Source organism: Haliotis rubra, unplaced genomic scaffold (assembly GCF_003918875.1).
Source record: "Haliotis rubra isolate DU_JTF1 unplaced genomic scaffold, ASM391887v1 Scf880, whole genome shotgun sequence".
Lineage (NCBI taxonomy): Eukaryota > Metazoa > Mollusca > Gastropoda > Lepetellida > Haliotidae > Haliotis > Haliotis rubra.
The window spans coordinates 32,127-40,943 of NW_025767613.1; positions in this window are offsets into that span (position 1 = coordinate 32,127).

An 8,817-nucleotide genomic window follows, 5' to 3' on the forward strand; every position below is an offset into this window, starting at 1 on the left:
ATTCGGACCGAGTATAAAGCTCGCCATTCCATTCCTTTCCTATTCCTTTGGAGTAGTCGATTGGACAAAACAAGACATCCAGAATACTGACCGCCCGACCAGAAGGATCATGCCTGATAACAGAGCCCACCACCGTCGTTCCTCTCTTAATCGTATATAAATATATATGTCAATCAGTTCGGGAGGTCGGGGTTTGATTATTGTGGAGGTTTTTCATGATAAAATTATTTTGTTTACTTTTGCACATATTTATTTATCGGATGATCCTCTGGTGATGCATGTCAAGACGCATGATGAAAACAAGGAATTCCACAGTTATTTTAAGCGTGCCAAGGTTGTTGGACAGAATCTCAAATTTGATGTTGATTTTGTTGATGACGATGTACTGCTGGACGGTACAGCGATGGGAGTAAACCAGGTGAAGTCCTTCACCAATTCTGTATAGAGTCGGTCATTTGTTGAGAAGCTTTCTGAGAAGCCATTGCATCGTGAGTACATGCAGTGTGTGGAACAAAATAGCAATTCCACCGACTCCTTCGCCTGGATGAAGTTGGCTGGTCTTAAATGTGAAAGTGGGGGCTTTCGTTTTGCTGCCCAGGATCAGTCACTCGCAATTGCCAAAATGTGGTTCTTAAAGAAAATATCATTATGAAATGCCGACTTTGCAATGAATTTACAGAGACTGTCCAACACCAGTGGATGCTCTTCCTTGGCACAAACATCATATCTTAAACGACATGATAGCATGGCCCGTTGCTTTTACTACCGTCTCCGCCATGCCCGTGGCTTTGACACCGAGGTACGACCCTGAACATGTCCAGGGCGTCATGGAAAATGTTGCTTACAAACGTCTTTGGAATAGGCCCATATACAGGCTCAGAAGAATTCCAGCCAACAAACATGATCTTGTCCTTTTTGATAAAGCCAATGAAATAATATCATTGAATTTTCTGTCCCTTTTGACAGCAATGTGATTGGCAAGATTCAGGAAAAGCATGCTAAATATGCAGACCTCGCCTTTGAAATGTCTCGCTTGCATCCCATGTACACTGTCGACTAACTCCCCGTTGTTCTCGGTGCACTTGGTGTTGGTACCTCCCGATCTCTTGGTGCAGATCAGGAGAGTGCCCGAGTTCTCCCCCGGGAGCACAGCCCTTCTAACACCCTGGGTAATGCAGAAGGGTGCAATGTTGTGGAGTCTACATATTCTCCGGAAAGCCCTTGATAGGTTCAACTAGGCAGCGTTTCCTGGGAGAAGTCCCATTCGCTGTCTGGGCTGCGTGTAGAGGGGGCGAGGGCCCTGAGGTGACGATGAGCCTCACCAGCCTGTCTGTGCCAGGATCACCCGAACCCTCCCTGCTACAAACTACTTTTAATCTGTGAAACATTATAATGAAGTAAATATTTATATAGCGCCTGTTCAAACATATTACTCAGAGGCGCTCAGACAAAGGCAGTGTCAAGAAACTATGTTTTAGCATTCGTTTGAACTGGACGATATCGCATATGATGCATGTGTCTGTATACACCATTTTTTTATGTTTACGCACATAATTTTCATGGAAAGAAAAATGAAAAGCAGAATGCATGTGCAAGTTGTCATGTGCGGTGACAATGACTATTAGACATATAAGGTCAGTCGACGTTATGTCATACCTTTGGCGACTTGTTAGGAAAGGGAAAATGCCCGGGCTGAAGACTTTTAGTCACAAGAAATATGGTGAAAACTATATATGGTCATCCTGATATCACGAAGCACAGAGATAACAGCCCTGTGGTGCAGGAAGTTGGTCCATGCGGAGTAAGCGATTCAAATGCACAGACACGATTGTTGGTTCTAAAAAACCTACCATGTTTTCGTATTGATTGTTTTCTGTTTGGCTTTCCAGATCGAGTTTGATATCCGTTTTGATACGTAATAGCAGCTGATAAACATAGCCATAATATTCAAAACAATTTGTATCATATTAAGTTATCAACTTTTATCTTATCTATTATGCTCACACATGGGGATATTTGAGTCGTAATATTATTAATCAACTCTATACTTTGTTGTACATCGAAATTACATATCGTGAAGCATTTGGTTTCCTGATCCCTGGTAGATACATTTGTCATGTACAAAGTACACTGCTGATAATACACTTATTGGACATGCAGTTCTCCTCAATAAACCTTCAAACTTACAAACCTATTTTAAATATAAATTTTGTGATGGTTTATGGGAGAAAATGGATTTTTAGAGGTGTATTCCAATTCTGTTTGACATTTGTCTTTGTGTGTATGGGGCGGTGGGGTAGCCTAGCGGTTTAGGCGTTCGCTCGTCGAGACCCAGGTTCGATTCCTCACATGGGTACAATGTGTGAAGCCCATTTCTGGTGTCCCCCTGGTGGAATAGTATTCAGTTTCCTAACCACCACCACCCCATTGAGACCTGTAAAATATTATAGAACGGTGTTGAAAGTTTTATAGAATTACCGGCGCGGTGGTGTAGCCTAATGGTTAAAGCGTTCGCTCATCACGCCGAATACCAGGGCTCGATTCCCGACAAGGGTACAATGTATGAACCAATGCCTGGTGTCCCCAGCCATGACATTGCTGGAATGTTGCTAAATGCGGAGTAAAACCATACTCACTCACTCACTTTATTCGTTGTGTTAATGTCATTTGTTTGTTGCTCTTGACGCTCTGAATGTGGTAATTGTTGTGACACTATCCAAAGACATTGCTCCAGTTTGGCACAAGAAGGACCGAAGGGAAACCTCATGAAGCATCAAACAAATACACTCTTAAAAAAGAAACGCGTAGGTGATTTTGAGAATATTGGTCTATGTAGCTGCGGCAAAAAGAATACAAATGCATTTATACTATTTCTCTCCAAAACGTCATCTTTGTGTGGTTGTAAACAGCTTCAGCTCCTAAACGCGGCAATTTTAACTTTTTTCTCCCTTGTTTTAAAAGAGTTTGAAGAAATATTCGCCCAAACGTCACCAAGAAAATATGCAAAGCAAAATGCACGTGCAAGTAAGCGGAAAAGCTAGCGGAATCGATCACTATGAAAAGACCAACGTTGTGTGTAATTCTGTCATTCGGCTTTGCCTGGGAAAGAGAAAATCATGGCGTCATGACTCGGTGCCGCCAATCGAAACATCGCCAAACGCCGCCTTGAAGCTGGGGAGTCGCCGTCTGCAGAAGCGCCCGTCCAAGACTTACCACCCAAGGCCAGGACCGGTACATCCGGGCTCCTCACTGGCGTCATCGTCTTGCCACAGCCGTGGAGACCGCCCAACGCATCCATGGTTTGAGAGGAATTTCCGACCAAACTGTCGGGATTCGATTGCATGAAATGGGGATTTGACCAAGAAGGCCAGTTGTCGCCCCTGTTTTGAGAGACTTCCATCGGTGCAATCGTTTGCGGTGGTGTCGTAGAGTCCGGAATAAGAGGCGAGTCTGGTTCAGTGATGAATCACGATTTCTTCTTCACCGGCGAGATGGAAGACAGGGTGGTTACCGTCGGAGAATTTAACGTTTTGCCCCTAATTGCATTCGACAGGTTGACAGATTCGGTGGTGACAGTGTCATGGTGTGGGATGTGATATCCCGCACACTAACTCTGATTTAGTGGTGGTTCAGGGTATTTGACAGCAAATCTGTGCATCAACGAAGTCCTTGCACTTCACATGCTTCCGATTATGGACCGACAGAAGGAGTTGTTCCTGCATGACAACGCTACTTTACATACAGCGCGAGTCAAGGACCGCTACCTTGCCAATTCTAACGCCATTGTCTTGCCATGGCTTTCCTGATCACCAGATCTAAACCCGATAGAACACCTATGGGGTGAACTCGACCGACGTGTACGCCAACGTCAAAACACGCCTCAGACACTTCCACAACTGGTCATTGCATTGCAGGAAGAGTCAGGAAGAATTCCACAAGAGCGACTTCGTCGACTTATCCAGTCTGTGCCGAGACGGTGCCGAGCAGTAATTGCTGCTAATGGTGGCCATACAAAGTACTGACTTTGACGCCATCTTGTGTACTCAAGTAAACAAAAACACAAACATAAAGATTGCTGTTGTGTTGGTGAGCTCTTTGTGTGTAGACTTGTGAATTTACACCGTTTTACCAAAGAATGGTAATATGGCCCTTTTCACTTTCCTCTGGCCCTTTCGTCTCTTCTTTCGCCCTTTTGACATTTTCAGTTTTGGATCATGGTGTGCACGTGTTTGTGAGTATTAACATGGACACATACAGGATCGTAGGGTGCACGTGTTGCGGAGTATTAACATGGACACATACATGATTATAGAGAGCACGTGTTGGTGAGTAATAACGAGGACACATACAGGATCATGGAGTGCACATGTTGCATAGTATTAACATGGATACATACATGATCATTGGGTGCACGTGTTGCAGAGTATTAACATGGACACATACAGGATCGTGGAGAGCACGTGTTGCTGAGTATTAACATGGATACATACGGGATTGTGGAGAGCACGTGTTGCAGAGTATTAACATGGACACATACATGATCATGGGGTGCACGTGTTGCTGAGCATTAACATCGACACCTACGGGATCGTGGAGATCACGTGTTCCTGAGTATTAACATGGACACATACAGGATCGTGGAGATCACGTGTTGCAGAGTATTAACATGGACACATACATGATCATGGGGTGCACGTGTTGCAGAGTATTAACAAAGACACATACGGGATAGTGGAGAACACGTGTTGCAGAGTATTAACATGGACACATACAGGATCGTGGAGATCACGTGTTGCTGAGTATTAACGTGGACACATACAGGATCGTGGAGAACACGTGTTGCAGAGTATTAACATGGAAACATACGGGATCGTGGAGTGCACGTGTTGCAGAATATTAACATGGACACATACAGGATCGTGGAGATCACGTGTTGCAGAGTATTAACATGGACACATACATGATCCTTGGGTGCACGTGTTGCAGAGTAAACATGAACACATACAGGATCGTCAAGATCACGTGTTGCAGAGTATTAACATGGACACATACGGGATCGTGGAGTGCACGTGTTGCAGAGTATTAACATGGACACATACAGGATCGTGGAGATCACGTGTTCCAGAGTATTAACATGGACACATACATGATCATGGGGTGCACGTGTTGCTGAGTTTTGACATGGACACATACAGGATCGTGGAGATCACGTGTTGCAGAGTATTAACATGGACACATACATGATCATTGGAGTGCACGTGTTGCTGAGTATTAACATGGACACATACAGGATCGTGGAGATCACGTGTTGCAGAGTATTAACATGGACACATACATGATCATGGGGTGCACGTGTTGCTGAGCATTAACATGGACACATACAGGATCGTGGAGAACACGTGTTGCAGAGTATTAACATGGACACATACAGGATCGTGGAGATCACGTGTTGCAGAGTATTAACATGGACACATACGGGATCGTGGAGTGCACGTGTTGCAGAGTATTAACATGGACACATACATGATCATTGGGTGCACGTGTTGCAGAGTATTAACATGGACACATACAGCATCGTGGAGATCACGTGTTGCAGAGTATCAACATGGACACATACAGGATCGTGGAGATCAGGTGTTGCAGAGTATTAACATGGACACATACAGGATCGTGGAGATCACGTGTTGCAGAGTATTAACATGGACACATACAAGATCGTGGAGTGCATGCGGGTTGCAGAGTATTAACATGGACACATAAAGGATCGTGGAGATCACGTGTTGCAGAGTATTAACAGGGACACATACAACATCGTGGACAACACGTGTTGCAGAGTATTAACATGGACACATACAAGATCGTGGAGTGCATGTGGGTTGCAGAGTATTAACATGGACACATAAAGGATCGTGGAGAACACGTGTTGCACAGTATTAACATGGACACATACAAGATCGTGGAGTGCACGTGTTGCAGAGTATTAACATGGACACATACAGGATCGTGGAGTGCACGTGTTGCAGACTATTAGCATGAACACATACATGATCATTGGGTGCACGTGCTGCTGAGTATTAACATGGACACATACAGGATCGTGGAGATCACGTGTTGCTGAGTATTAACATGGACACATACAGGATCGTGGAGATCACGTGTTGCAGAGTATTAACATGAACACATACATGATCGTGGAGTGCACGTGTTGCTGAGTATTAACATGGACACATACAGGATCGTGGAGATCACGTGTTGCAGAGTATTAGCATGAACACATACATGATCATTGGGTGCACGTGTTGCTGAGTATTAACATGGACACATACAGGATCGTGGAGATCACGTGTTGCAGAGTATTAACATGGACACATACAGGATCGTGGAGATCACGTGTTGCAGAGTATTAACATGGACACATACAGGATCGTACAGGATCGTGGAGAACACGTGTTGCAGAGTATTAACATGAACACATACAAGATCGTGGAGTGCATGTGGGTTGCAGAGTATTAACATGGACACATACAAGATCGTGGAGTCCATGTGGGTTGCAGAATATTGACATGGACACATACAGGATCGTGGAGATCACGTGTTGCAGAGTATTAACATGAACACACATGATCGTGAAGTGCACGTGTTGCTGAGTATTAACATGGACACATACATGATCATGGAGATCACGTGTTGCAGAGTATTAACATGGACACATACAGGATCGTGGAGATCACGTGTTGCAGACTATTAGCATGGACACATACATGATCATTCGGTGCACGTGTTGCTGAGTATTAACATGGACACATACAGGATCGTGGAGAACACGTGTTGCAGAGTATTAACATGGACACATACAGGATCGTGGAGAACACGTGTTGCAGAGTATTAACATGGACACATACAAGATCGTGGAGATCACGTGTTGCACAGTATTAACATGGACACATACAAGATCGTGGAGTGCACGTGTTGCAGAGTATTAACATGAACACACACATGATCATGAGGTGCACGTGTTGCTGAGTATTAACATGGACACATACGGGATCGTGGAGATCACGTGTTGCAGAGTATTAACATGGACACATACAGGATCGTGGAGATCACATGTTGCAGACTATTAGCATGAACACATACATGATCATTGGGTGCACGTGTTGCAGAGTATTAACATGGACACATACAGGATCGTGGAGAACACACGTGTTGCAGAGTATTAACATGGACACATACATGATCGTGGAGTGCACGTGTTGCAGAGTATTAACATGGACACATACAGGATCGTGGAGAACACGTGTTGCAGAGTATTAGCATGGACACATACATGATCATGGGGTGCACGTGTTGCAGAGTATTAACATGGACACATACAGGATCGTGGAGAACACGTGTTGCAGAGTATTAGCATGAACACATACATGATCATTGGGTGCACGTGTTGCTGAGTATTAACATGGACACATACAGGATCGTGGAGATCACGTGTTGCAGAGTATTAACATGGACACATACAGGATCGTGGAGATCACGTGTTGCAGACTATTAGCATGAACACATACATGATCATTGGGTGCACGTGTTGCAGAGTATTAACATGGACACATACAGGATCGTGGAGATCACATGTTGCAGAGTATTAGCATGAACACATACATGATCATTGGGTGCACGTGTTGCTGAGTATTAACATGGACACATACAGGATCGTGGAGAGCACGTGTTGCTGAGTATTAACATGGACACATACAGGATCGTGGAGATCACGTGTTGCAGAGTATTAACATGGACACATACAGGATCGTGGAGATCACGTGTTGCAGACTATTAGCATGGACACATACATGATCATTCGGTGCACGTGTTGCTGAGTATTAACATGGACACATACAGGATCGTGGAGAACACGTGTTGCAGAGTATTAACATGGACACATACAGGATCGTGGAGAACACGTGTTGCAGAGTATTAACATGGACACATACAAGATCGTGGAGATCACGTGTTGCACAGTATTAACATGGACACATACAAGATCGTGGAGTGCACGTGTTGCAGAGTATTAACATGAACACACACATGATCATGAGGTGCACGTGTTGCTGAGTATTAACATGGACACATACAGGATCGTGGAGATCACGTGTTGCTGAGTATTAACATGGACACATACGGGATCGTGGAGAACACATGTTGCAGAGTATTAACATGGAAACATACGGGGTCGTGGAGAGCACGTGTTGCAGAATATTAACATGGACACATACAGGATCGTGGAGATCACGTGTTGCAGAGTATTAACATGAACACACACATGATCATGAGGTGCACGTGTTGCTGAGTATTAACATGGACACATACAGGATCGTGGAGATCACGTGTTGCAGAGTATTAACATGGACACATACAGGATCGTGGAGATCACGTGTTGCAGACTATTAGCATGAACACATACATGATCATTGGGTGCACGTGTTGCTGAGTATTAACATGGACACATACAGGATCGTGGAGAACACGTGTTGCAGACTATTGACATGGACACATACAAGATCGTGGAGATCACGTGTTGCACAGTATTAACATGGACACATACAAGATCGTGGAGTGCACGTGTTGCAGAGTATTAACATGAACACACACATGATCATGAGGTGCACGTGTTGCTGAGTATTAACATGGACACATACGGGATCGTGGAGATCACGTGTTGCAGAGTATTAACATGGACACATACAGGATCGTGGAGATCACGTGTTGCAGACTATTAGCATCATACGATGTTGCAGAGTATTAACATGGACACATACAGGATCG